Source organism: Alligator sinensis, unplaced genomic scaffold (assembly GCF_000455745.1).
Source record: "Alligator sinensis unplaced genomic scaffold, ASM45574v1 scaffold647_2, whole genome shotgun sequence".
NCBI lineage: Eukaryota > Metazoa > Chordata > Crocodylia > Alligatoridae > Alligator > Alligator sinensis.
Window position 1 is genome coordinate 650,942 of NW_005841832.1, and position 14,630 is coordinate 665,571.

Genomic DNA, 14,630 nt, shown 5'->3' on the forward strand with positions numbered 1-14,630 from the left:
CCCCCCACTCCCCCAGCCCCCCCCCACAGGGGCCCTGCCTGCCAGGGCTTTGGCCCTTTAAGGAAAAAAAAAGCTGAGAAAAGCCTCCTGCAGCGACCTCGGGACTTCGGGGGGCTCATGCAGAGCCCCCATGTAGTGTGGGGCAGCGGCGATCGTCCCCTGCCTGGCAGCACCCACTGAGCCGGGGCTTTTTTTTCCCCAAGTGCCGGGAGCTGGGGTGGGCTGGGTAGCCATTGCTGGACTGCGAGAGGGGCGGGAGATGGGCCTGACCTGGCTGATTCAGATATTCAACCGAATCAAATTGGGACAATGATTTGAATCGCCAAATTGAATCACTGTCCCCTGAATTGGCTGAATCCAAAGTGAATACCAGCCGCTTTGCACAGGCCTAGTAGCTATTTGGTATGGGATTTGCCCAGGATATGGAAGACTGGTCAAGTTCCTGGTCTGGAAGAAGCAGAGCAAGGACTCCCACCTAGGTCTCCTGCATTGTTGGTGAATCCCTATGGTTAAGTGATGTTCTAGCTCCTCAGAAATTCCTTGCTTCACTTCACCTAAGACACGTTTTCCTGCCAACAGCTTTGTTCAAACTAATGTTTCCACATAGTATTTTGGTTTCAAGGAATCAGCATTTTCCAGTGAAAAACTGGTTCCTCAGAAATCTCCTGACCAGTTCTATCAATGCTCCTCTTTGCAGAAATTCACCTCCGTACAACAGTGCTAATCAATGATCAAATAAAAAATGCCTTCTGTAACAACAACTTACAACTCACTTATTATATGTGGGACTATTTTCTTGCATGCCATACCTACCTTTTTTCAGAAGTCAGTTCTCCAACATTGGGATGCATATCTTAAGCTGGGAAGTTGATTTGCTACACTGGAATAGAAGCATGGAGAAGCATGTAATGGCTGCCGCTAGTTTCCCATGTCTCCTGGGCCACAAGCAGCAGGGGCGGAGTTCTTTGTTCAGCATCAGAGCTAGAATTAACCCTCTCACAGCTGCTGCTGAACTGGCAGTAGCTCTTAGCTGAGCAGGACAAGGAGGGCAAGTGAACCGAAGGGTAAGCTCTACCTCTGCTCCATGGGTCAGATTTTGACCATGTCTGTGGGGAAAAAAAATCTTTTTATTTCATTCTGCCTTCCCAAACAAGATGCATGCCATATTTGTAGGGTAAGCAAGAAAATATGGAATTTCCCTTTACTGCCTCTTGTGAGCGACTTCACTGAAGGATTCTTGAAAGTCCAAAACAGTTATACACCTGGTTCTCCCTTATCCTTTGTTTTACTGAAAGGATCAAATAATTCTAGAGCAGAGGTTCAAAAACAGTGTTTTTGAGACTCTAATTAGCCACTCTAATTCTTCCATCCACACCCTGTCAATGCTGTGCTGTGGGGCTGGAGTAGCACTGACAATCAGTCAAAGAGAATGTAATTACTGCTGACACATAAAAGGAATGGAAGAATGAGGCAGCGGGGTAGGTTCAGTGTTGACAGACACTGTATTTGAATGAATTAGAGGCATTTTCCTTTCTAAGACTTGATGTTCTGAGATTGTTCAGAGCCTGTTGCTGTGTTCCTCTACCCTGTCTGGAGACAATGGTTTTGACTTTCAGATTCATCATGTACCCAAACAGTTACATAGAGAGAGACATGAGTGAGAAATGCCGTATGCTAAAGGAAACAGCACAGGTAAGAATATCCTGCCAGTGACTGGCAGTTTATTGTAGGAGAGCGCAGTAGCACCAGAAGGCACTCTCCCTGGATGCACTGAACTCCTCTGTACTACATTTCTGTTTCATCAGTTTATACCCAATGGAGGGGAGGTGCACTGCACACAGCTTTAGGAAGGGAATGGGGAGGAGGGGAGCGCACCAATTCATTCTGAAGAGGATTGCAGCAGTTACAGGAGTGACTTAGTTGTATCCTCTCTCTGTTTAGTTAGAGCACAGACTACTTGGCCAGACATCCATTCCTATGTCTGGCAGCAGCTGGGGGGAGCAGGAGGTGCCTAGAGCAGACCACTGGTGAGTTTTAAAGATGGCAAGTCAAATTTCATATAGGGCCTACGTTGCATTGATCTTTGAAAGCCATGGAATGAGAGGATAAACCTGATATATTCTCCAATATCCAAATCCTAATCTGTAGGGAGTAGACACTTAAGAGACTTGGATCTGTGTGTGGAGCAAGGGCGGGCTGCTGCTGCAGGCTTGCCCCGGGTGCCAAACTTCCTTGTTATGGTACTGCCTAACCCAGGGGTGGGCAAAATGCGGCCCGGGGGCAAGGTGCGGCCCGCCAGGCCATTCTATTCAGCCCGTGGGGCCCCTAAAAAATTTAGAAAATTAATATTTATCTGCCCTGGGCTGCCTGTCATGCGGCCCTTGATGGCTTGCCAAAACTCAGTAAGCTGCCCTCTGCCCAAAATAATTGCCTGCCCCTGGCCTAGCCCTTAATGTGTTTGCTCTGACAGGAACCCAGATGCTGATTGGGCAGTCATTACTGTGTAGTCATTTAGTACTTGTATAACCAAGTACTAAACAAGTCACTGTATAAACAAGTACTAAATGACTGCTCTGTAACTGGAGTTACTGCGCAGTTGTGCAGAGGAAAGACTGTTTTGTAACACTGATTGTGCAGTAGCTCATGGCTACTGTGCAATAACATCACATCACGTTTCCTGCCACACAACGCTACCGTTCAATAGTCACAGGTTACTGTGCAGTCAGTGTCTCTTGTAGATGTGGCCAGTGTGATGGGGAATGCTATTATCCTTTTCCTACCAATGGAAAACTGAGGCCCAGAGAGACTACAGGCCAAATCCTCCATGACTTTGCAGGCATTTAAACAGGACTTACATGGCATATAGGCATCTAAATCCCTAAGTAAGGTCCAGATTGACCTCACTCTGGTGCTCACAAACCTGCTAACATGCCTAGTTTTGTCACACACAAAATAGATGCCCATATGTTCAATTCACAAGCTCTGTGCACATATGGTCACAATCCCAAAGGTACTCTGACATCCAGTACTCTTACATAGGCCTTTTCACCCTCCTGATTGGCCCACTTTGCAGGCTTAGATGGAGTTTAGGGGCCACCCAGTGCCAATAACCTGGGTGTACTCAGAGCATACATGATAGCAGAGCACTTTGCCTCTGCAGATAGTTTAGAAAAAAAATCTCTAGATTGGGGCAGAGCATATACTAGCCTCCCTTTTAAAGACATTTGAAATTACCAGAGAGGCATAGGCAAGACTAGCCAGACTATGCTGCCAAGGGACTCCCATGTCTATATGAAGTGGCACAGAACTCAGGAACTGAACAAGATAGTGCTCTGCAACACCTTCATGGACTTTACCAATGAACTTGCCAAATTTCTGAGGTCCAACCACAACTCCTCTATGTAGGCTCACCACTGCAGATACATCAGCCAAGAATAGACCCCTCAGGGCAGGCTAGTAGGTAAAAGTGGGGGGTTTTTGTGTGTCACTTGTTCCCACCTTGCCCTCTGGACCTTTACCAAGCCACTGGACTTTTCCTAAGCCCTTATCATTTCTCAGTTCTCTCTGACTGCCTCCCCGCAAACCAGAGTTCCTGAAACTGGACTATCTGTATGCCATGTTTGGCATGAGCCTGATTGTTGGCCATTTTGGTTTTGGCAAGTGACCATGGCTACCCTCTCTGACTCCATGCACCTCTCCCACCCCCCAGAGACTGAGGCACTACAACTGCATGCACAAGAGAAATAGTTTGAGAAGGAGCTGAAGGCCTTGGGACCTATGGACATTGCTCCACCAAAGCATCTCTCTTCTCACCCTGCCCTCCCCACCCCCCAACCTGCCTCCCCAGAGGCAGCACCTTCACTGCACATGGCAAAAGTATGCAGAAGAAGGGTATGGGCCAGACTGACCTGGAAAGTGTTCACCTAATAAAAGAGGATGAGAGAAGCACAGCAAACAGCATGGTAGGATTTGGATTTTTAGAAACCGAGAAATGAGAGACATGCACAAAACAAACAAACCAACCAGAAAACATGGCCCTGTGAGATCCATTCTCCCTTGGGGACAAGAAAGATGAAGATACAAGTGTGCGAAGCTTTCAGAAACTGAATGACTGTTTTGTTTCCTGCAAGGTCTGCACACAGCTCCCAAGTGAGGATCACTCCCTAAAGGGGTGGGAAAATACAGTACTTACATATGTCTCTACAGCCCTTCCTTCTTTTGCCTTCTCAGATGGCCCCTCCAGTCTTTCTTTGGTATGTTTATCATGGACCCACTGTGTTCTCATGGCCAGCCTATGACTGGTTTCTCCAGCTCCCTTCAGTCTCTCTCAACAGATTTTGACTCAACTTCTAATTTCCCATGTGTCTCATTCTCAAACATGTTGTGCAATGTATACCCTGTATCTCCAGCCTGAGGCTGTCCCTGCCTAGTGCTTAGCCTAGTGGTTCTCAACCTTTTTAGGTTCAGGACACCCTTCCATAGCTTCTCTGAATTTGGCAGCATCCCAGTCAAGGACTACTATTGTACTGCCTCATTTCACATCAGTGGTCCTCAACTAGGGTGATGCCACCACTGGTGCCAGGTGAAACTGCCATGCCTACCTCATGCGGAGGTAGATTGGGAAGTGGCCGTGACAGGACAGACCGCCCCTGCTGCAGCCCTTCCTGTTTGTGCATGTGCTTCTCCTGGAAACTGAGACATGTGAGGCAGCTCCGCCTAGCAGTGTGGGTGGGGTGGCACATTTCAAAAGTGTAGCCACACCACCATTTTTAGTAATTTGGATCACTTTCCTGAAACACCCATTTTGGGGGCATGTCACCCCTTAAACTAGTTACCTTAGAAATTGCTTAGGATCTGGTCCAGGGTCACACGGGAAGTCTATGGCAAAGCAGAGAACTGAACCCCAATCCCCTGAGAACCAGGCTAACACAATGGAAAACAATGTCTGAAAGAAGCTAAAATCTTGTTACCATATAACCTGGTGTCACAACTTGTTATCCAACTAAAGGGGAAATATTAACTCTTCCATTTATTCCTCCCAGTAGAAGACAGACTACTCCCAACCCCAGCCACCAATAGAAGCAAGAAGCAGACATTTGAATGCAACATCTCGTCTTTGCTCCAATGAATGCTATTTCTAGGATTCCAGACCCACCTGAAGTCAAAGATACTTACCTACATTTCATATGGATGGAGGATCATGGGTTATGGACCACTTCACCACCCAAAGTCCCAAAGATCTGGGAGATGATTCAGGATGTGCTGAAGTCTGGGCAACTCTTGCTTGAGAACTTCAGCCAATAAACAGCCATACAGGATCACAAAGAGTGGACTGTCAGAATACAGGCTAGAGAAACAGCCCTGAGGGTATCATGTTTGGCCCATAATACTTACAAATCAAGCATGCTGCACACTTGCCCACACACTAAACCACTTATTGACAATGCACTCCTTCTGGGGAAAATGAGTGGTTAGCAGCTTAGCAATATAAGCATAGACAAAGCAATTGTTTTTATATTATGACTACTAAAATTATAGATGTGGCTTAGCTGGTGGTCTCCCACTGTGATCGGCTGGGGGACAACTGAGCAGATTCCTGCTTTCTGAGCAAATGCTAGGAACATTGGCCTGGTGTCATAACATTTTGCTGCTGTTAAATTCTCTAGAATAGGGAAACAATTATTTATCGATGAAAGAGAACTCCTTGGAAAAGCAGAAAAAAGATTGCAACAGAAATAGCACCCACCCTGACTCAGGCCAGGCCTGGTCTTCTGTCAAAGCACTACTTGCAGTGGCAGGGTGAGATAAAGCTTGTTTGCCAGGTTGAGCTGGAGCTACAAGGCCAGTTGCTTCCCAGTCTATGTCAGACTATCTTGTAAAGTTCGGAGGCTCCCCTACTCCTTATTTTCAAAACTAGCTGGACCTTTTCCTCTGTTCAGACATTTATGCATCATTTCATAAAAATTATATTTCAGCTTCATTATAATTTGAGTTTAAAAACAAATAGAATCTTTCACAGAACAGCAGTTTTGGGAGATATCTTGCTTAGTTTTATTAGCTGTTCAACATCAAATTTCCTTTTTAAATAGCCTATTTAATAGAATAGATTTTTTGGATACATTCTCGCATCTGCTTTGTAAAATAAGTAGGTCTTACTATTTGTACATATACAGAAACTGACCCAAGTTAGGGGATTTAACCAAGATCACACACTGGGTGCGTCTACACCTGCTTTTAAGGTGATAGGGTAAACTCTGGTACAGTTTGTGCCGGAGTCAGCTGCTCCCAAGGGCAGTGTCTGCACATGCGCCTGAGACAGAAGCAATTTGACCTGGGGCAGAGTAGCCCTGGGTTGGCAGCAAGCTTGGTGGGTCAGCCCCAGGCTCCAGGTGATGGTGACAGGCAGTGGAGGGGCAGGTTAGAGCATGAGAGTGCTGAAGTGCAGAGCCATATGGCAGGCAGTCCCCAGACTTTAGCACCCTCATGCCCCAGCCAGCCCCTGTCATAGTCTACACACGTGTTTTGTCTCACTTAATTACTCCACCATAAGATAATACTGTCCCTGGCAGTACTATCTTATGGTGGAGTTAATTAATTTACTGCACCCTAATACCAGCGCATGTGTAGATGGTGACTCTACTGTGGAGCTAATTAGTCAACTCAGCAGTAAAGTGCAGATTTCAGTTAAAAATCACAGTCAACTGGTTGGCAAAGCAAAAAGACAAAGCTTCTGTTGGGTGTTTCCACACACAAATGGTTATAGCAGATATTAGAGAAGTTAACAGGAGCCATGAGCATGACACAATCCCACCCCATTGCATGTCAGTGCTGAGAGGCAAAGCAGCATGTCCAATATGAGCTGAAGGCAGGCACTGATCAAAGACAAAGCAATGGAGGAAAGACTGGGGGCACTGTTTACAGAGGGGCAGATGTTAGAGCCAGGAATGGAGAGAGGTCTGGGCACTTTGAGAGACCAGTGTTGGAGGTGAATTTTACTGTGTTGGTCAGAGGGCAGTATTGTGCCCTTTCCTGACAGATGGTGCAATTTCATAAACCATGAAAGCAAAGTGGGTCAGTGGGTCACCCTGTGGAGACTACTTCTGCATCTGCTGCATGCACAAAGAAGGGAGTTTTGCTAACTCTGTTCTTTAATGCTGTCATAAAACAGGGTCTGATCACAGGATACTCCTGCACCTCAGCTTTTGCTGGCAGTTTGCTAGATCTGAATGCACAGCTGCTTGGACAGCAGTTTATTAATGAGGAGGGAGTATATTACCCACATTATTGACTCTTGCTGAAGGAATCCAGTCTTATGCTCTCTGCCTTCCTAATAAGGAATGTGAGGCCATGGCAGGTACAAGGCTACCCTCTGCTACATATCTGTGCATGCAAGGGACAGCAGAGCAAACTCCTTTCAATCCGATTTGTTTGCTGGACTCTTTTTTTCTCTGTGCCTCATGTTCTGAACAATTAATGCTGGGAACAGGAAACAAATTCCATGCTATTGCTAATACAGTTCATTCTCCAGAGAACTTCCAGATGGATACAGCGCTCTCAGGGATGCACAATGCTGCTTTTTTGATAAGTTAAGGCAACCTGGCACCATTTCATTCTTTTGCCCCTTTATAATAAGGGAAAGATCAGGATCTTCTGTGCCTCTACAGCAAGCACTAGCGTAACCTGGGGTGGGTGAGTAGAAGGTCACTAACTTAGAATGGCAGCCTCCCGGTTAACTGATGCCTTTCTTACTGCCAGGGCAGGGGTTGGAGCCAGAGACAGTGAGGCTGGAGGAAGTGTCAGGATGGCCAGCAGCTTGGGGATTAAAGGAGCAGATGCTTTCCTTACTGCACATGCCATTTCTATTCACCACCAAATTTACTGTTTCTGAATGTGACTGATGACATTATTCATTGGCAGCTGCTGTAGGAGTGCATTAACCCTCTTGGTGCTGACCATGCTAACACCTATTCCAGGAGCATGAGGTTGCTTGAGCTCCACTGCCCCCACCCTTAGGTGTGTAAAGTTGACTCCCCTGACACCTCCCCCTGCAGCAGGCTTGGCTCAGGTTGTAAACATGACCAATTACACCTTTGTAGCAAGGATTTCAAGTGAACCACCAAAAGCTTGGATCTGTGTCAGTGAAAATGTTTTTTTTAAATAGATCATATAGTGGTAGAATCATTTACATCTGATGTCCATCCAGGTTCTATCCAGGCTGCTGGTGCTGGAGCAGACTTAGGGAGGGCGGTACGGACAGGCACTTAAGTCATCCTCAACAATTCCTCATGGTCGAGGATGATCACTCCCATGGTCAAATGAAGGGTTGTAGATGAGTCAATTGATGGCTAAGAAGGCCAATCCTAGAGCCACAAACTCCGGCAAATGCTAACAGCGGTGATTAAAGGGAAGGTTGGACCATGGATTTCTCGGTCTTGTTTTCTTGCCTTCCAGTTCTGTTGTTTTTGTGCCTCCAAGGCAAGACCATTTTCCTCAAAGTGAGATGTACCTTCTCTCACAAGGTACTGCCATGTAGCCCTGTCCTGGGCTAGTTTTTCTCAATTTGTGATTTCAATGCCACGCTTCTTAATGTTCACTTTCAGGGTGTCCTTGAAGCGCTTCCTCTGGCCCCCACATATCTTTCATCCTTGGCATAGTTGGGAGTATAGCGGTTGCTTTGGTAAACATACATCAGGCAGGTGCACGCAATGACCTGTCCACTGCAGCTGATGTTGAATAATCAACACTTCATGCTCGTGGTGTTAGCATTGGTGAGGACACTAGCATTTATGGCATTGTGACACTCCAAGTACACACCGGAGCTAATGCCCTGCTTCCTGACCCCAAGTTACACTACTTGGGGTCAGGAAGCTGTGAGAATAACTGATATTTCATTTTGGTTGCCAAACTTAAAGATTAAAATTTAAAAGTTTCAGGTTGACCTCAACTGAATTTTGTTTTTCCCCTCACCAAAGCAACAACAGAAATACTGCTAATATTTGCAAATTTCCACATTCAGTCCCTTTTCTTGCTACTACAGTTTAATTCCATTTACCCAACCTGACCTGAATTCAGTGTCCATACCATGTGGTGGTAACTCTGACCTCCTGGTGTGATGCAGAGACCTGAGGCCCCACATGCCACGTCCTGCATAACTACTGAGTTATGTCAACAGCTCTCCATCTTGCTAGCTGGAAGGGATTTTTACTGTCAACCATAGAGACATGTAATTGTGACAAAGTGCATGCTCTTTTTGTACTGATTCTGAAGATTTTAAATAGTCTTTTTTTTTTTCTTTTAAACAAAATATTTACCATGGATCTTTTAATTGATCTTTATCCTTCAGCTGCTTGGGTGGGGTTGTTCAAAATGATGGGTACTGCTTTGAGGAAAAGCAATGGAAGGTTTAGTCCCACTTGGGACAGGCTATTCTACTATAATTTGTCTGGACTAAAACTTCAGATACATAACCCAGAAAATAGGAAGCTTAAAATCGGGCCTGGGAAGGACAATCAGTTTCTCACAGGAATTCAGATATCCCTATTCCATAGATGCCAGAAATGCTGTGACAATTCCTTCTGCTCTCATACATGCACAGGGAGTCCTGCGACTCACTAAGAAATGCAGCCACTTCTATGCTGGAGTGCTGCAGACATTTAATAGTGCATAGCAACAGTATACAATGGTGGAGCCCAGGGAGCGTGCCCTGTCCTCCAATGACAGTGGTGGTGGTCAGGCAGGGTGCTGAGGAAGTGGTCAGCTACTAGAGCAGCTTCCTCCCCTCTCTATAGAGCTAAGCTGAAGCCAAGTACCTGTCTACAATTTATTACAAGAATAAATTGCAGACACTTAATATAAAACAGAATATTTACAAGGCTTAATATATAATACTATATATAATATTCTACAATTCATATATAATACCAAAGATGAACTCAATAACTTACAACCTATACAACACAATTAACACACAGGGATATTAACCTACATAACCCAAGTAAATTAACAATAACATTTCTTTAACCCTTCACAAATAACAATACAAATATACACATTGAGGCATTAAAACACATAAACCATACAAACCCCCTTAAAGTATACCCCTAGTTATATAGCCCTTAATGCAATGACAACCTCAAAATAGGGAGTGCACTCAGCACCTCCACGAGCGGTTTCCCTGAAGCCCCTCCCCTTTAGAGCCCTGTGACATGGACACGGCCCTCCTGCAAAGGAGGCTGGAGGCAGCAGACCCTCCTTACCCATGTCAGCCTCTCCAGCAGGACCCGCTTTCCCAGCAACTCATGCTTCCTCTCTGAAGAAGTCAAGACTCATCCACCAGTGGCCAATCCTGCAAGAGCCTCTCCCCAGCGGTGCCTTCGGCTCTCCTCCACAGCCTGGTGCCCTGCACTGAGCACCCTGCTCTCGCAGGAGCCAAGCAGTTGCAGGTTCCAACTCCCTGGACTCATTCCGGGGGTTCTTCCCTTTCCTGGGCCCTGCTCTGGGCACTGGGGCTCCTTTAGTTAAAGGTGGAGCTGCACTGCAGGGCTCTGGTCACTTGGCCTAGGGCCGGGGCTAATGTAAGCAGCTGCGAGCTGCTTCCAAGGCGGTTTAGCTATGTGCCAACCTGCGCACTGGGTGAGGCCCAAGCAGCCATGAGCTGCTCCCAGGGCCAGCTCCCCATGCACTGATCCACACACTGCTGAAGCTCAGGCAGGGTCCCGAGGACGGCTGTCTCTGGAGCTCTTCTCTCCTTGCCGTCCCTCATCATCTCTCTCCAGCTTGCTGAACACGCTCCTCTTTTATACTTTTCAGGGGCTCCGCCCCCAAAGTTCTCCAGACCTGGCTGGTGCAGTTCTGATTCAGGTGCAGCTGCTCCGTGCCCGCTCCCTTCAGAAAAAGGTGGGGCATTGCTTCCCTTTGCTGTCTCCAGATTGGTGGACAAGCTCCACCAATCAAACAGCAGACTCTCAAGTCAGGGACTCTACTCAAACCCCCAAAAAGGTACAATGGTTTAGGACATGGATGACAGAAGCACCCTACATCCAAGTGAAATACCCCAGAGAATTTATGTCAAACATAAACCTGGGCAGCAGTTGTCCAGGTTAGAATTGGGACAGATGGCAGATACAAATGATTCTACAACAGGGGTGGGCAAAATGCAGCCCGGGGGCTGGATGCGGCCTGCCAGACCATTTTATCCGGCCCACAGGGCCCCTAAAAAATTTAGAAAATTAATATTTATCTGCCCCTGGATGACTGTCATGTGGCCCTTGATGGCTTGCCAAAACTCAGTAAGCAGCTCTCTGCCCAAAATAACAGCGCCCCCCCCCCCCCCCCCCTTACAACTTCAAGAAAATATCATCTATGAAAAAACTTTGCTTAAACCTGGGAAAAAGAAGGTCTGATAGGCAGTGGTTTGATTTTTTTTATTGAGAAAATTAAGAAGGGATTTGATAATAGTCTTCAAACACATGAATGGTGGTTATAACCAGGGATCCGGGTTTTCCGTTTCCCATGGAAAAAAGGAGAAAAGCACGGATTTCTTCCTTTACCGGAGCAAAACGCAGATTTTTCATTTTAGCAGTTTTGCAAAGAGCTCCTTTGCAAGCCCATGGATTTTGCAGTTTTGCAAAGAGCTCTCTGCAAGCTGGCAGGGTTCCAGCCTGCAAAGAGGCAGGGGGAGCGGGAGGCGGGTGGTGAGGCAGGGGATGCCACGTGCATGTATATGGCTGCCAGGCAGCCTGGAGAGCAGTTCCAACAGGTAAGTGGAAGCAGGAGATTGAGGCCCACATAGGAAGGGAGGGAGAGGGTTGGGCAGGGCGGGGGCTGGGAATGCTGGCCAGCCGGGGGGTGCATGGGGCTTGGGGATGCAGTGCATGGCCACAGGGCCCCAGTAGGGAAACAGGATGGGGCCACAGGCAGCTCCTCCCGGGGTTGGGGGGCATCTCCACACTGCTGCACACACTCCCAGGGGACAGTGGGGACCCACACCCCCAGATCTCTGCGTGGGGTGGAGGTGGGCTCGGGCTGCCTGCTGTGGGCTCAGGCTCCTGCCCTGCTGCCCTCACCCGGGGCCTCCGCAGCCTGGCAGGTGCAACACATCATTCATTGGCGGCTGCTGTGAATGATGTGATGCAGGGCACAGTGCACATGTGGCTGCAGCGGGGACAGCGGCATGGGGTTTTGCTCCTCACTGTAGCTGTACATGCTGGGGACTCATCACCAGGGAAGTGTGGAGCTCACAGCATTAAGCAGCTTTCCTGTATTGCCCCGCTCTGTCCTGCAGTGCTGGGTTGCACCCACTGGGCTGTGGAGGGGAAGAGGAGCTGGAGCCTGCAGTGGGGAGCCCGCCCCCACCCAAACCCTGCACACAGATCTGGGGGGCACAGGTGCCCCCTGCCCCCAAGGAGTGCAAGCAGGGAGCTGGCTCCTCCCCCCTGCCCAAGCAGGGGACAGGGGTTTGGAGGGGGAGGGTCTGGCTCCATGCTCTTCTCCACTGCAGCACCCACCCCCTTCTGCAGGGGCAGGGGTCTGTGGACCCAGGTCCCTGGCCTCATAGCCCTGGCAACTGGGGGGCCCCTCCAGCAGGGCTGGGGTGGCAGGGGCCACCCCAGGTGGGGGATGAGGGGCACCAGCAGGGATGGGAGGGCTGTGAGAAGGAGCGAGGGGGTTTTCATTTTAATCATGTATTTTGAGGTTTTATCAGAAAATTTGTGGTTTCTTTATCAAAGAATTTGCAATTCTTTTATCGGTGAAAACCAGGATCCCTGGTTATAGCAAGACACTCATATGATCCAAGGCCTGGAGGGAAGGCTGTATGAGGAGAGGCTGAGGGACTTGGGAGAAAAGAAGGCTCAGGGGGGACTTGGTGGCAGTCTACAATTACATAAGGGGGGGTGCACCAGGACCTGGGAAAACAGCTGTTCACCAGAGCTCCCCAAGGGATAACAAGGTCTAACAGCCATACACTCCAGGAAGGCCAATTTAGACTAGACATAAGAAAAAAGTTCTTTACGGTGCGTGTGTCAAGGGTCTGGAACAAACTCCCCCTAGAGGTGGTGCAAGCACCTACTCTAGACTCCTTCAAAAAACAGGTGGATATATTTCTTGCTGGGGTCACTTAATCCTCGCTGACTTCCCGCCTATGGCAGGGTGGCTGGACCCGATGATCTCGTGTGGTCCCTTCCAGCCCCCAAGGTCTATGAAATCTATGGAATCTATGAAAAGACTAGTGATAGGCTACTCTCTATGACCACAGGAGATAATACAAGTACTAATAGTCTGAACTGACAACAAGGGTGATTTAGCTGGGATATTAGGAAGAGCTTTCCAACACTGAGTGTAGTTAGTCAGGGCATGGGGACCAGACCTCCTGACGTCCCTTCCAGCCCTATTTTCCTCTGATCTCTGACTCTATATACAGATTCAGCCCCTCCTAATCCTGGCTGCTCAGAAGTGGGCAGATGTGTGCCCCTGGAAAGATACATTGGCTCATGACAGGAAGATTTAAAGTCAAATACTGATGCAAATTATGGGCTTATCTCTGGTTTCCAAGCAATTGACAGGATAATGGCATTGTTCCAGGAAGGGAAAAGCCACTGGGGAATTCTGATGGACCCAAAAAGGAGTTCACAGGATGATAAGCATAAGTATCCTCAGCAGCACCCAATAGTCTTAATCCTTCTACTGCTTCGCAATAACCCACCTGGAAATAATGTTTGCCCCAGGCAGGAAAACAGCTCTGTGATATGAGACTTTGGAAAAGCAGAGGTATGAGAATGAGGCTAGAGTAGCAGTAGTAGAGAACAAGAATAGGTTGACTGTATTATGAGCCACAGCCAGAGGTTTGAATATACTCACTCCCCTAATTGGCACTTTACAACCTACCAAGTGCCTTTTGTACCTGGGGGAGTTCAACGACAGAGCAGGGAGCTGCCCGTTCCTTGTACAGCACCTTGCAAACCTTCGGCACCAGCTAAATAGTAAATGTATTGGAGAAGAGATTAGTCAAGGTGATGTACAGACCTCTGTGGGGTCAGAGAAGAGAGTGAGTATGTTAAATTATGTTACTCTTATGGAATTTCCAGCTGTCAGGATTATGGTACCTGAATGAATATATGAAAAAATAAAAAAAGTTAACTATAGTTTTTGCAATCTCAAATAGTGTCATTAGGAAAGATATTTAATTAGATCTTATTTAATTCATACCAGTTCACATCCTACTCATCCACCCCCATTCGTAAACCCACTATGGGTCCAGCCATCTCCCCAACTCCCATACAACCCCCTATCTATCCATCCCCCACACAGAACCCCCTCTCTCTACCTACCCACCTCTCTATCCATCCTTATACACAATCTCTCATTTATCCATCCACCCACCACCCTCCCCCATATACAACATGCATCTCACTATACTATTTATAGTCCTGTGTCTTTTACTGTAATCCACGGTGATTTTTATAGGAGTTTCCTTAGATGAAGGGGGAAGGCAGAGGTCAGGAATACTGGTTTGCACAAGCAGCTCCCCAACAGTTTTGCTATAAGATCTTGGGCAACTCAAAATGGTCCGAATGTATGAACTGACAGCCTGAAGTTCAACACAGAAGTATATGTTTATCCATCTAAATCAC

At 47.4% G+C, this 14,630-nt stretch overlaps 1 long non-coding RNA gene across 2 annotated transcripts in view; it reads right to left on the minus strand.

Annotated features, from left to right (window-relative positions):
- Nucleotides 1-14,630, minus strand: part of LOC102378409 — a 51,393-nt gene that overhangs the window by 5,726 nt on the left and 31,037 nt on the right. The window contains exon 2 of one of the 2 annotated variants that reach the window (XR_001359323.1): nucleotides 814-880. The exons of the other annotated variant lie outside the window; for it this stretch is intronic. This is a non-coding gene — a long non-coding RNA (uncharacterized LOC102378409). The remainder of the gene's footprint in view (nucleotides 1-813; nucleotides 881-14,630) is intronic. 2 annotated transcript variants of the gene reach the window in all.